The 13,972-nt window shown below is 33.5% G+C and overlaps 1 protein-coding gene across 3 annotated transcripts in view; it reads right to left on the bottom strand.

The window, feature by feature from the left end:
• Nucleotides 1–13,972, bottom strand: part of LOC130027372 (platelet glycoprotein 4-like) — a 253,284-nt gene that overhangs the window by 65,045 nt on the left and 174,267 nt on the right. Inside the window, exon 1 of one of the 3 annotated variants that reach the window (XM_056118091.1) lies at nt 10,859–10,895. The exons of the other annotated variants lie outside the window; for them this stretch is intronic. The gene's annotated coding sequence lies outside the window, so the exon portion shown is untranslated. Of the gene's footprint in view, nt 1–10,858; nt 10,896–13,972 lie in introns of those variants that run through there. 3 annotated transcript variants of the gene reach the window in all.

Genomic DNA, 13,972 nt, shown 5'->3' with positions numbered 1-13,972 from the left:
AGATACTCTCAGTAGCGTGCCGGTCTCTCCAAGAGGGGTGGAGGAATTGAAGGTGGAGTAATCAAACTCAGGTCAGCCAGGTTGACTGCGTGCAAGGTAAACACCCTACCCTCTGTGCTACCGCTCCAGCCCACTGAATTATATATTGAATAATGTTTCATCTTTACATCGAGTCACTTATAAGATTTTTAAAGCAAATCTTATTATAATGACAATCTATTATGTAGAAGACAAAGCGAGATAAACACACTTTTTAAAAGAGGTATCTATAATATTTAAGAAGAAAAAATTTATATTTTCAACCACTAAGGAAAATTGTATAAAAACTAATTAGTCTCACATATTTTGTACATTATGTTTATTATACTCATATAAACAGATTGTTCTCTTTTTTTCTTAAAGATAATCAAATTATAAATACAGGAGGAATAAAATTTGTATTAAAATATCCAATGTATTGAAGATAAGGTATTTTAGAACTGTGGACTATTCCTCCTTTGAAGAAAATTGCAAGGATATTAGATATTAGAAACTTCCATCACTAAAGTAGTGGAAACTAGATTTTGTGGAATTAGGTTTGATTACTAAAGAAACAAAAAACTTTATCAAGGAAAAATGGCACAGTTACTGACATCCAGGAGCTAGTCTGATAATGGTAGCTAGTATTGTTTCTGGACACCAGTTTGTCACTTGCAATCATCCTTCAAGTTTCTTCTGTTGAACATTAAAGATTTCACAGAATATTCACTATAAAAAATTCATCTTATGACCATGATGGATCAAGACAACCAAAACACTCTGCCCATACACACACATACAAATCATGGAACATGTTCCTCTCCTCAGGTACTACACATCCTTTTAACTTGGCTTACATGAGTCACTCATACTTCTTTACCAATTTCAACCTTAGTAAGTGCAATCTTCCCTCTGCCTACATAAGATTTGTTAAGACATCCAAACATAAAATTACAAAACTTATCAACAACATCTAATTAGAGCAAAGCTCTGCTTTATTTAGTCCTCTCCCTAAATTATCCAATCTTAATTCAAAGTCTACAAGAAATTCATTGTTACACCCTCAACTGAATCATCCTCAGATTTCTATAACACATATCTTCCTCTTTGCAGTGAGTGATAAATACAACCTGTTCAACACTAGGTGCGTTTCTGTCAGTCTTTACATCGAGGGCATTGGCACTGATAGGGCACCTAAAAAAGGTAAACTTTTCATGTCGGTCTTATCAGGAAGTCCTGATACCTCTTGTTCTCCCAGTACAAGAGTTTCTTAAGAAAGTATAAAATGGAACTCGAGGTTAAGAAAATGAGAAGATAGGTATAGTGATAAGAAACAAGAGGGATTGTTATGATTCTGAAAAATGACACTGGATAATGCTCTTGAGGTTAGAGCAACTGTTCTAAAAATAAACATAAAAGCATGCCAAAGTGAAGTATTTGATCTGAGCATAGAAGGCACATCGTTAGCTGAAAGGACATAAAATACCAAGCATTTTCATAATATTGCAAAAGAAAAATATAACAAGAGGAATTTTAACTCTATTATCAGCAAAACCCCATTAAAGGAAAGAGGGCACTGCATTACACTGAAGATTTTATACTGTTATCTCTAATAAATAACAATGTATACATAGTATTACATAATTAGGAAATTAATGATCTTCCCAGTAAAGACTTTTGGAGAAAAGAGTAGGTGAATATTTAATAAGTTCTTAGAAAAGATTCAAACAAAATTTGTATTTACAGGGATTTGTTTTTGGTTATTATTAATGAGATAGGAAGTAAAGAATATGAATGTAGATTTGGAAAACAGAATAATGATACTCATGACATTGGAGAAAAAGAAGTTACAACAACATAAAAACATTTTTTTAAATTTAAAATTTTTAAAGGCAGGCATTTTGAATACTGAGCTGTCTTTATTATTTTTATACACAGCATTTTTTGAGAATTACTGAAAAAACCCACTTTAATTTAAAAAGCTGTTCAAACAGAGATAAAATCTATAGCACTTTTACAGTGTAGCTTCTGGCACTCATATTTCAGTACTTGTTTCCAAAAGAAGGAAAGATTTAACTAGATCACACACCCTGAGCTTGGCTCATGCAACATAGTACATGTCCTTCTCTATTCTTATCTGCCCTCAACCCTTCGCCTACAAAGCAGAGCACCTGCTGGGTGGTCATGCCTGCAACCTGAACCAAGTTCAGATCTGGCTCTCTACTGCATCAGATCATCAGAAAAAAAACAAATTCTCACTTCTGTCTTGATGTCATTGAGTTTACTAGTTCTAATACTGGATAATTGTTCCTATTAAAATCTTGTTATTGATTATTTCAAATTACTTTAAATTTACATTTTCCACTATAGTTTAGAATTTTTTCATTTATTTTTTATTTTCTCAGTGAAACTGAAAAGTGTTTCATTAAACTGTATTCCTTATAAAAGACAAAATTCTTGAGCATTCTTAGTCTTGAGTTTAAATGAGAGAATCAAGAAAACTAAAAGCTGATACCTCCCATCAAGAAGCTTACAGCATTATTAGGCTGATTCATAAACAGAAAGTATAATACATTATGACATCTAAAATTATCCTTGTGATATGCAAATGATGGATGAGAGAAGTACCCTAAATTACTGTTGATGGAGGAAGTGATACCTTGAGAGTTACAGAAGAGAAATCTAGGTAAATGATAGTACAGGGGTAAATGCTTGCCTTGAGTGTTGCTGATCACCGTTCAATCCACAGCACTGAATATGATCTCCTGAGAAGTGTGAAGAGTGATTCTTGCACAAAGAGCCAGTAAGCACTGAAAACTACGGATGTGATCACACCAAAGCCAAAAGAAAAGTGTGCGGGAGGGCCAGAGTGTACAGGGGATAAATATACTTACCCCATATATGGATATATTAGAAAACATATAGTTGGGGACATACAGTTATTTTGGAAAAGCTTTGATACAATATACAACCCTTGAAAAGAATGGGTACACATCACTAAAATATGGAGAAATCAAATGACATCATGAAATTTTAAGACAATTTATCATGTAGTGGACTAATATTTATGCTTTGTTTATCTAGAATTTAATTCTTTTACTATGTGTGTATGTGGGGTAAGGTGGTGTGAATAGTGTAGAAATATGGATGAATACATTTCCAATTTCCAAACCATAGGTAAGATGTAAATATTGAATTTGGATTTCAACATATGACTCTAGAACAATGTAGAGCAACATTAGATGGGATGGAAGACTAGAAAAGTCTTTTGAAATAATCTAGTCATTTTGTGGTCTGAGAGTAGGGATGGGGAAGTTGGAAAATATTTCAAATATCTATGAGAAATAAAGAAAGAGAACGTAACATGAACCTTAGTGAGTACATGACTAGATAGAGGATAAAAATCAAGAATGAGACCAGGCTTAATACTGAAGTAGCAAGATGGGGAAAAATAATGGAGAGAAAAAATAATAGGACTAGATCTGGAGGCAGTTGAGGTTAGTGGTAAGTGCATTTTAATTCTCCAGACACGTGATCCTGGGTCAGTTTCTTTATCTCTTGCAACTTATTTACTTGCTTAAGAGCAGAAGAATCTACTTAACAATAGCATTATAAATACTTTTCCCAAGCATTTGCTTTAAGGAAAAAAAGATGTTAATTCATAAAGCTATTTACACTCATGTGCTCACAACTGAGAAAACTGTAGATTCAACCTAAATACCTGCCAACAAATAAACAATGAAGCTGTAGAATAAAGACTCAATGAAATATTAACTCTGTTATAAAAATATTAATTTACACCTTTTGAGATATAGAACTTAGAGTGATTATATTAATTGAAATAAGAAAGTGAAAGACAGTAGATGATTTTACTCATTTGTGGGATACAATTAAATAATACAAACATGGTGTTAAAAACAACAAAACTACCTCCTGAACTCAATGAAAACTATGGTGGTTACAGGACTGGAAAAGGAGTTAGTGAACTTTTCATTGGTGGGGTAATCTTTAAACTTTGGTAGGGGATGCAGTGAATCCTATATACATGCAAAGACATCAAATTGGTCATGTATCACAAACTAATGATAAATCAATTTAAAAGGGGAAACTGATATCATTGTCAAATTGTAGTTCAACTTATTCTATAGCACTTACCATTTGGAAAACACTTGTTTAAGTATGTATTTTACATACTAAGTTAATCAAGTTTACATAGATGGGAAATGCTAGATCCAAGTTTCAGAGCTATTAGATAGATAAACAGAATGTGGTTCAACCAACCATTTGTAACACTTATCATTAACACATGAAACTTTAAGACAATTTTTCATGTAGCAGACTAATATTTATGCTTTGATTATCTAGAATTTTATTCTTTTAGTATGTGTGGGGGGGTGAGGTGGTGTGAATGGTGTAAAAATATGAATGAATACATTCCCAATTTCCAAGTAAGATGTAAATATTGAATTTGGATTTCAATATATGACTCTAGAACAATGTAGAACAACATTAGATGGGATGGAAGACTAGAAAAGTTTTTTGAAATAATCTAGTCATTATGTGGTCTGAGAGTAGGGATGGGGAAGTTGGAAAATATTTCAATATTAATACCCAAGGACTGTATTTCTATTGTCCTTGGGTATTAATCTCATTGGATCATGGTTGGAAGCCTGCCTCAAGTGCGGGGAGAAAAGGCAGCTGGGATAGAAAGAGAAACACTAGGACAATGATACTTGGAAATGATCACTCTGGATAAGTACTATGTGCTGAAAGTAAGTAAAGGACCAGACATAATCATCTCTCAGCACCTATACTGCAAACCATAATTCCCAAAAAAAGGGAGAGAGAGAGAGAGAGAGAGAGAGAGAGAGAGAGAGAGAGAGAGAGAGAGAGAGAGAAAGAGAGAGAGATAAATGCCTGCCATAGAGGCAGGCTGGAGACTGGCAGGAGGGACACTGGAGACATTGTACACTGTTAGAGGGATGGGTGATGGAACATAGTGACTGAAATCAGATTATGACCAATTTTGTAACTGTGTATCTCATGTGAGTCAATTAAAAAAATCACTATTGTGTTTAGTACTATCAGGTTGTGTTGCAAGCACTAGTATAAATACATATTAAATGATAAAACAAATTTGTCTAAATATAATTTACAAACATGTATATGCCTACATTTTAGTGAACACCAGTAGAAATTAAAAATTGTAATTTTCATGGAATTTATTGCTGTCTAATTTTAGACTGTATTGCACATCATAAATCAGAAAAAAAATAAATGGTTAACTACTGAGAGTTTTAGTAGTTTCAACAAAATAAGGGACTGTCACATCTAAAAACTGACAAACAGGAACATTAAGATTGTATCTTCTGATGCATGGAAAAGAGATTGGAGCCATGTAATACAAATTTAGGACTCTTCATGATATAGACTGTAAATGAAGTTATAAAAATTTTGTATGATCACTTGAAAGGGTTTGATTGAAAGTTTAGAAAAACTGCGGATCTGGAGAGTAGAGAATGGATGGCTAAGCAAGGATATTCAAGTTCACTTAATTTGTATGGTCCTCAAATCCTCACTTGCAAAGAGTATCTTGGTTTAAGGATATTGCACAAACTAGTCCTATTTCCAATGTTTTCAGTGTTACAAATATATAAACAAATATAAACATTTGGAAATTCTAAACAAATAGGAGTATTAGGAAAGCAGCTGGGGTTGGAGCGATAGCACAGCAGGTAAGGTGTTTGCCTTGCACGTGGCCGACCCAGTCGGCCCAGGTTCGATTCCTCCGCCCCTCTAAGAGAGCCCGGCAAGCTATCGAGAGTATCTCGCCCGTATGCAAATCCTGGCAAGCTACCTGTGACGTATTCAATATGCCAAACACAGTAACAACAAGTCTCACAATGGAGACGGTACTGGGCCTGCTCGAGCAAATAGATGAACAACGGAGGGACAGTGACAGTGACAGTGACAGGAAAGCAGCCGAATGTAGACTTCCAAGCTTAAACCTCAGGGAGAAAAATATTCAAGTTTCACAGTTATTGGTTTAACTGTGTGTAGCACTGTCCTGTAGCACTGTCCTCCAGTTGTTCATCTGTTTAACATGTTAATAATTACTAAGTAGCTTTCTTTTTTGCAGAAGACTATTCAAATAGTTTCATTGCTTTTATTTGTTCTATAAGATTTTAATCACAGAAATTCGCTAGCAGTTACTATGTACAGACATTCTGAATGGGAAATTTTAGAGAGAAAACAAAATAGCATCTTTAATACTCCAGAGGAATATTAATGGAGTATAGAAGATAATGAGAATAATTACAGTGAGCTTCCTTTCTGTTTACCTCTTAATACTAGGCTTTATATTTTCTCTTGCCTAGTCCTACTTTTTCTAGTTTTGTTCTGTAAAATTATAATAGAACTATATTATTATACAGCTTCAAAATACACAAGTTTGAAAATGGTAGGTGAAGAACTACTCAAGAAACTCTGATTCAGGACAGAAAAGAATTCTGAGCAAAGTGTTTAAAAGACAAAGCAGATGATAATTGTACTTTCAGTATAAGCTAGCTACCATCTCCACCCTAGAGAGAGTTCTGGGAGCATGTACAAACAGGTGAAACAAGAACAACTACTATGCATACTGTGGTTTCCCAAAATGTGGGAAGTGGAAAAATCACAATCTTTTCTGGGCAGAAATCCATAGCTGGAGGCCTTACATACTAAGAGTAACTTGGAGCAAATATCAAAGTTGATTCTGGACCCAGAGTGGAATTTGCTTAAATAAGTGACTTTCTCTAGCTTTATCTCCAGTTTGGTATCTGCAGCAAAGACATTCACTAGGCAGACCACAGAAGCAAACTCATCTCAGTTTTGCAGAGTTTGGGGAAAAGAACTAAGATGTCAGTATTAAATAGAATGAATGAACTACACCAAAACTGTCAGTGTCTCAATCTGCCTAATGTAAATTATAAAACACTTTTTATTATGTCTCATATCTAATTTTCTTGACTGATTTATCTGCTCTATGTTGCAACAAAGCAAAAACCAACCCAGACATGTTAGGTAGAGCTGTGGTGGTGTGATCATGGCAATATTTCATAAAAATACATGCCCAAGGGCCAGGAAGATAATACAAGTGGTAGTGTAAGTCACGTGGCACTGAATGATCCAGAGCGAGTGAATCAGGGTATTCCCAAAATCTTCTGTTGTAGTGCTCTATGAAATCAAATAGCGCATAATTATAATCTATAACAGATTTATGTCATTTTGAAGAAAGCTAAGTGTAAGAAATATAAGAGATTTTTAACTTGTCCAAGTGATGAAAACTGCTTAAAATTTCAGGCATAGTCTATGGTGAAATGTGAACATTGAGATTAGAAAATTTTTAGCCACAATTCTTTTACTAAATTATTAAACTTTGCCATGTGCTAACTGCAGAACAGGCATTGAACATTGTAGTTGATGCTACAAAAAGTTGTGCATATCTCGTTCTTTATGGAGTTTACAGCCCAGTGGGATGTGCCAGCTCAGCAAAAACAAGTCTCACAGTGTTCTGAATACTCCTGCTCTCCTGTCTTGAAACTTCCCATTGGTGTGTTCATTTATATGTATCTTTTAATTAAGTCACACCTAAAGGACTAGCCTACTGAAAGCTGAAGTTTTCCATAGAAACTAGGGGTCTTTCCAATAGGAGACCCAAGTAAAATTTAGGTTACTAGTTGGTTCCCTTTTCAGACAAAACAGTGCAACAAGAAATACTTTTGAAAAGAAACAAAACCTAATTATTAAAGTGAATGCAGCAGCTTAGTTTCTTTATTCGGTAAGAATAAAGTAAGAACATAAAGCCTTATGTTCATTATTTCACACATTTGAAGAAGCAGTAGCAGGAAGTTGAACAAGGAAAGTGACTTTTCAGGGTTAATACCTAATTTCCCTGCAAATATAACTGTCTCTTGGTTGGCCTAGTTTCTTAATAGTTCATTAAAGAGCTTCTTTGTGCAGTGGTTGGTAAAGTATCCATAAATTTATTCAACTTATGTTTCCATAATTTTCTAAGTTGTAGCTTTTTAAAACCTATCACCAAAAAGTTTCACTCTATATCAACGAAACTTCAAACTACAGTTATAATAAGATTCTGGATTTTTATTAAGGTTCAACACATATCTTGTAATGCTCTCCAGCATGTAGAACAGATTCTGATCCAGAAAATGCTGTTTTAGGATTCAATATTTAATAATACTTGTTGAAAACTCCCACATCCTGAAAACATGTTTCCAGTATGTTTACAGAAACATTATAAAAATCATATTTTTATTACTTCATTTATAGGATAGACAAGAAAGATAATCTATAACAATATTGATTCAATAAAGCAAAAAAAATCACAGTTGAACAAAATGAGTCTCTAACTAAAATTTAGGTTAAGATATGATTTTAATTTTGAAAATCATGGCACTTATTACTGATATCCCTTTGACTTCCTAAAAGTTAAAATGAGATAAATGTTGGCTTTATTTCTGGAATAGTTAATGAAAAAAATCAATAGTACTTAAGAGATAAACATAATTTTTAAAAAATTTCTTTATTCCCATTTAAACTTCATGTTCACTGAAAGGCAAACAACACTTATATTTGAGCAATACTTGGTGAATACAGCCAAGCTGTCTATGTCCTCTCCACGGTACTTGCCAATTTTCTGTCACTTCCTTCTTCAGATATTAGTTTTTGTGTGACAAAGGTCTCTGAGTATATTTAAAAACATATTAAGCTATTTAACAGTGCACCACCAACCACATATTTAAAGGTGTTATTTTATCTCCATGCAGCTAGATTTGTCAGAAGACAAGGCAGGATGCAACCAGGCCAGTTTCTATAAAGAAATGACTAGAAAGCTCATTGTAGAATCAATGGCATACTAATGACTGTAGAAGAAAAAAAGTGGTTTGCCAATTCTGCACTTTGACATAGAACACACTTAAAACTGTTAAGTAGACTATTTAATATTCTCTCTGCACTCATGCTAGTTTCAGACTATTTCCTTTTCCTGAGAAACAATCCATTGTTTGTGAATAAGGGTGACTGACTTAGTGTTAGGTTTTATTTAGGATGCAAGTAACCTGACATGGAAACAGAATTAGTCAAATGTTCCCCAGTCCCCATTCTGTATCAAGTAATGGTGACAAAATGTGCATCCCTGAAGGAATAAAATGTATATTTTCCTTTATATTCATTTTTCAGTATTTTATTTTCAATTTCAATGTTTTTGTAATTTTTAAAAATTTTTCACGCTGAAGCATTGTTTGTGGATACTAAATATATAAGATTGAATTCTTTGATCTGTAGCCTTAAGCAGCAATTTGTGCCAAAAGAAAAATGATTCATTATTAAATAAGGAATCATATGTTGCTATCTATTACTTTGCTCTAAGAAAAACGTACTCTTATTTTAAACTGACCCATTTTATAGTCTCATTTGGTCTTTGTTACTGGCACATTTAAACGTAAAGTCTCCTTTTGTTTAACAATAATACTGAATTCACAAGTTTACTACACTTTTTTCCATGTGAAAATTATTTTGTTATGGTATTTGCTTTCCTTAAGTCTTAGAAAAGCTAATTGCAAAGTTGTCACTCTCTTTCACAAAAGGATCCCAATTCAAAATAGTGTTGTATGGTACACCATTTGAAAATATTTCTTTCTTCCCCTTTTCAGGGTTACAGAGTCTCATGTATTGAACCTCAAATTTCACTTTTATTATTTCTTTAATTATACCTTGAGAACAAGTCAGGTAGCCTACTTATCTTCATCTAATCCACATTCCACCTGAGTTAGAAGTTCTTTCAGAAGAAGTAAGCAATAAGTTAACACTTTTCTAAGCATCAGCCGATATATTTTTCCCAGGATTCTCTACAACTTCAAGCAACCTCCAAAGAAGTCAAGAAAATGGCATTCATCCAAAGGTAAAAATGCTGATATAATTCCCTAGCTTTATAGAATAACTTAGGAAGTCAGGAAATACTTTTATTTCAGTAGGCAATTTTGTTTCTAAGTAAGCGATCTTTAAATTTTTTTCTACATCATTTGGATGCACTTATTTATATAAATTTATTATAAACACACCATGCAACAAACATTTTGCCATATAATAAAATCTTCCAGCTCCCAAATAAGATGTCTGGTAATTACAGAGTCAGATATTTTTATGGTCACCAATAATCCATAAGTTTACATATAGAAAAGTGTTTGAATGTTCTCACTAGTTAGCTTGTTAAGAGAATTTGATCTTTTAAACTTGTTTCTTAAATACTTACTGGTCTTGAAATCACATTTAAAAATATTTTGAGTTTCCATGAATGAAGGTCATTCAACTTTAAACTTCATAAATTGTTTTTATCAGTTTGAAAGAGAAAACATAATTTGAGTACCCTTTCAAAAAGATAAATATTTTAAAAATCAGATAATTTTGGCAGAAATTTGCATGAAAACATAAATAAGTCTAAACTAAAACATGCCAAATCAGCTTAGAAAATCGGAAGAAATAAACATTTTCACTATAAGGAAACTTCTTCAAAATTATAAGAAAATTCAGTTTTTTGATACTTCTAAATAAAAGAAAATAAATATGCAAGTAGAAAGATCAGAGGATGGATTACAGACTAAAGGCAAAGTTAAATTTGTGTTAAAATTCTATTTGTTGACCCACCATAAAACTAAGTTTTTTCCAGCCGATAATTTTTCTCCTTAATAAGTCATAAACACGCATCATCATTTATTAGAGGATAATCTATAAACTACAAAGATACTTATAGCCACACCCCCTAAACAAAAATAATTCTGCTCACCAACATCTAGAGGAACTTGCTTGCCCAAATGTAGGATCCCAAAACTGGCTTAGATAAACTATTGCAGCAGGAGACACAGGAAATAAACACATGCTTTCTCAGCATAGCAGCTGAGAACTCAGAAATGAAGCACAGAATCCTGACTCCAGATTCTCCTGACATCTGAAAGAGTTTGACATCCTGAAACTTCCAGCTCTTATTACTGACAAAAGAAAAATATAGAGCTCAGATACCTGAGACAAATGGAGTTCAAGTTAACTAGAAATATCTCATTCATTTTGTGCCTCAGTTGTGCAAAATAAAATCATGAACCATGTTTTACATTCCCCAGCGAAGGTTTAGCTGATAGTTGCTATGCTAATAACATGTGGGAATTCAAATAATCAGTCATTAATAATTAATTGGGGGGTCCCCATTTGTTTGATAAGAGATATGTTCAAAATTACTCTTGATTACATATAAAATAAACATGATACTGAATATTATTATTGATTCAATGAAATTTTTTTTTTTTTTTTGCTTTTTGGGTCACACCCGACAATATACAGGAGTTACTCCTGGTTCATGCACTCAGGAATTACTCCTGGCGGTGCTCGGGGGACCATATGGGATGCTGGGAATCGAACCTAGGTTGGCTGCAAGCAAGGCAAACGACCTACCCACTGTGCTACTGCTCCAGCCCGATTCAATGAAATTTTTAAATGAAAAATGTATAGGTTAGCCCTTTGGATGTAAATATCTATTTGGTAAAGTTTCTAGTAATAATTTCTCCTCCATTTCTTCAGTACTTGTTTTTTCCTGTTTCATTTGTATCCATTATGGAGGCCAAAGATGTCATGCATTGCAGGAACATTGGTTACACTTCATATTTTGACACAGTTGAATAATGTTGTTGCTCAGATGGAATTTTTCCCACTACTCTCAGTAGACATATGAGAAAAGATTTACTTTCAGCTTGATTGGTGATGGTTAAAGCTATTATTCTTGAATATAATGAAAAAATCTCTACTAGTTTTCTGAGATTTATAGATTAAACACATCAAAGTTTCTATGAAAGAAATAATGAACAGAAAGACTAGAATAGTCCTTTGATCTCTTGAGATTTTTTTGGACATTAAATAGCTCCATTTGATATTTTACAGAATAGTAGGAAAAATCTTGATTTTGGAATTACAACCTTCTAAATCAAACTGAGCAGTAGCACCAGCCATTTTAGAAAAACATCAGTTTTGTCAAATTTCCAAAACTATCATTTTCAAATTTTAATAACTAATCCCATGAGTTGCATATTATCTATGTCCTTGGCACTTTTCTAGGTAGAGAGGTTATATTCACAAACTCTTTTTCTAATCTCCAAATAACATATCAGTTAATTAAAAGTTTTAGTTTCCATTTTATAGAAAAGAAAACTGTACACAAAAGAAAAATACTGACTATGTAATTTGACGAATAAGTCTTTCATATAAAAATGTAATATACTGTCACTGTCACTGTCCTCCCGCTGTTCATCTATTTGCTTGAAGGGCCCAGTAATGTTTCCATTGTGGCACTTGTTACTGTGTTTGGCATATTGAATACGACACAGGTAGCTTGCCAGGCTTTGCCATGCAGGCGAGATACTCTCGGTAGCTTGCTGGGCTTCTCCGAGAGAGGCAGAGGAATCGAACCTTGGTTGGCCAGGTAGGCTGCATGCAAGGCAAATGCCCTACCCACTGTGCTATCGCTCCAACCCAAAAATGTAATATATTTTTAACTAAAAACGCATTTATTTTACATTCTACAATAAAATTAAAGGTAAAACTGATATTTACACTTTGGTAATGGGCATGATAACATTATACCTCAAAATATATAAATATTTACACACTTGTAACTGAATCACAACTCAGTGAAACAAAAATTTGAATTATGAACTTTACTCATGTGTTATCATATCATATTACCTATACTATGAATAATACTAAGGCTTTATTAATCTTTTAAGATAAAATTAGGGAAAGAAAAGAAGTTGTCCCAATGGAATATTGCAATGACACCAGAGAATCCCCCAGATAATATATATCCCTAAAATAATAAAAAGAAGATCTGTAACACATAACTCTAGCCCCAGATATTTCTTGTTTCTTCCCTAGTAAGCTGATTTTGGTGGTTACCTTTCAGTAATGACACCAAATGGGCAGCTGGAAGCCGAGTGAATAAGAGCTGTTCAGATTCAAGAAGTTATCTAGTGAGATCAGTGGTCAATACCAGGAAGCTCTTTGTGAGAGAAGAGCTACTTTCTCACTTATATAATGTTAATTATAAAAAACTTAGTATTTATGCTTGTAGAAACTTCTTTTATTTATTTGAGACTTGTTTCAACAAAACATTTTGTTAAAGAACTGAGAAAACAAACTACAGATTTAATGAATGTGGGATCAGACATTTTCTATGAATCATACTAAATTATCATAGAATACATCAGATATTCTATGTATCATTATGTTTGAATATGGGGTATATCCTATAAATAAAAACAAGAAATTCTAAACTTAATTTCTGTGAGTTCCATTTTCTTTCTCATAAAACAGTCACTCCCTACTAAACATCAACTTGTGAGGAAGCTGTGGTCAGGGAGAAGGAAGAATGGTGGATTCATTTAAGAAAAACGACCATGACTCTGGAGTAATAGTATAAAACGTCTTATATTGAAAGAAAAGATGGTCATCTAGAGACTTATTAGACATTTTCTTCTAACTTGAAAATTATTTTGAAAATAAAGCATTTAATTGAAAAATTTTAATGAAACTTAGGATTCTCTCACCCAGGACTAATTGCCTTTCAAGAATTATGGACCTTGGGGGTTGGAGCAATAGCACAGTGGGTAGGGTGTTTGCCTTGCACGCAGCTGACCCAGGTTCGATTCCCAGCATCCCATATGGTCCCCAAGCACTGCCCGGAGTGATTCCTGAGTGCAGAGACAAGAATCAGCCCTGAGCATTGCCGGTATGACCCAAAAAGCAAAAAAAAAAAATGAATTATGGACCTAAAGCATTAAAGTCATATAAACAATCCTGTGCTAATAGCAGGTGTTTCCAGCTGTTGATAGAATGTTCCTCATAATATGTGAAATTT

This window comes from Sorex fumeus, unplaced genomic scaffold (assembly GCF_029834395.1).
Source record: "Sorex fumeus unplaced genomic scaffold, SorFum_2.1 ptg000037l, whole genome shotgun sequence".
In the NCBI taxonomy this organism is placed as follows: domain Eukaryota; kingdom Metazoa; phylum Chordata; class Mammalia; order Eulipotyphla; family Soricidae; genus Sorex; species Sorex fumeus.
Note: the sequence above shows the minus strand (reverse complement) of the source record. Positions and strands in the feature narration are given on the sequence as shown.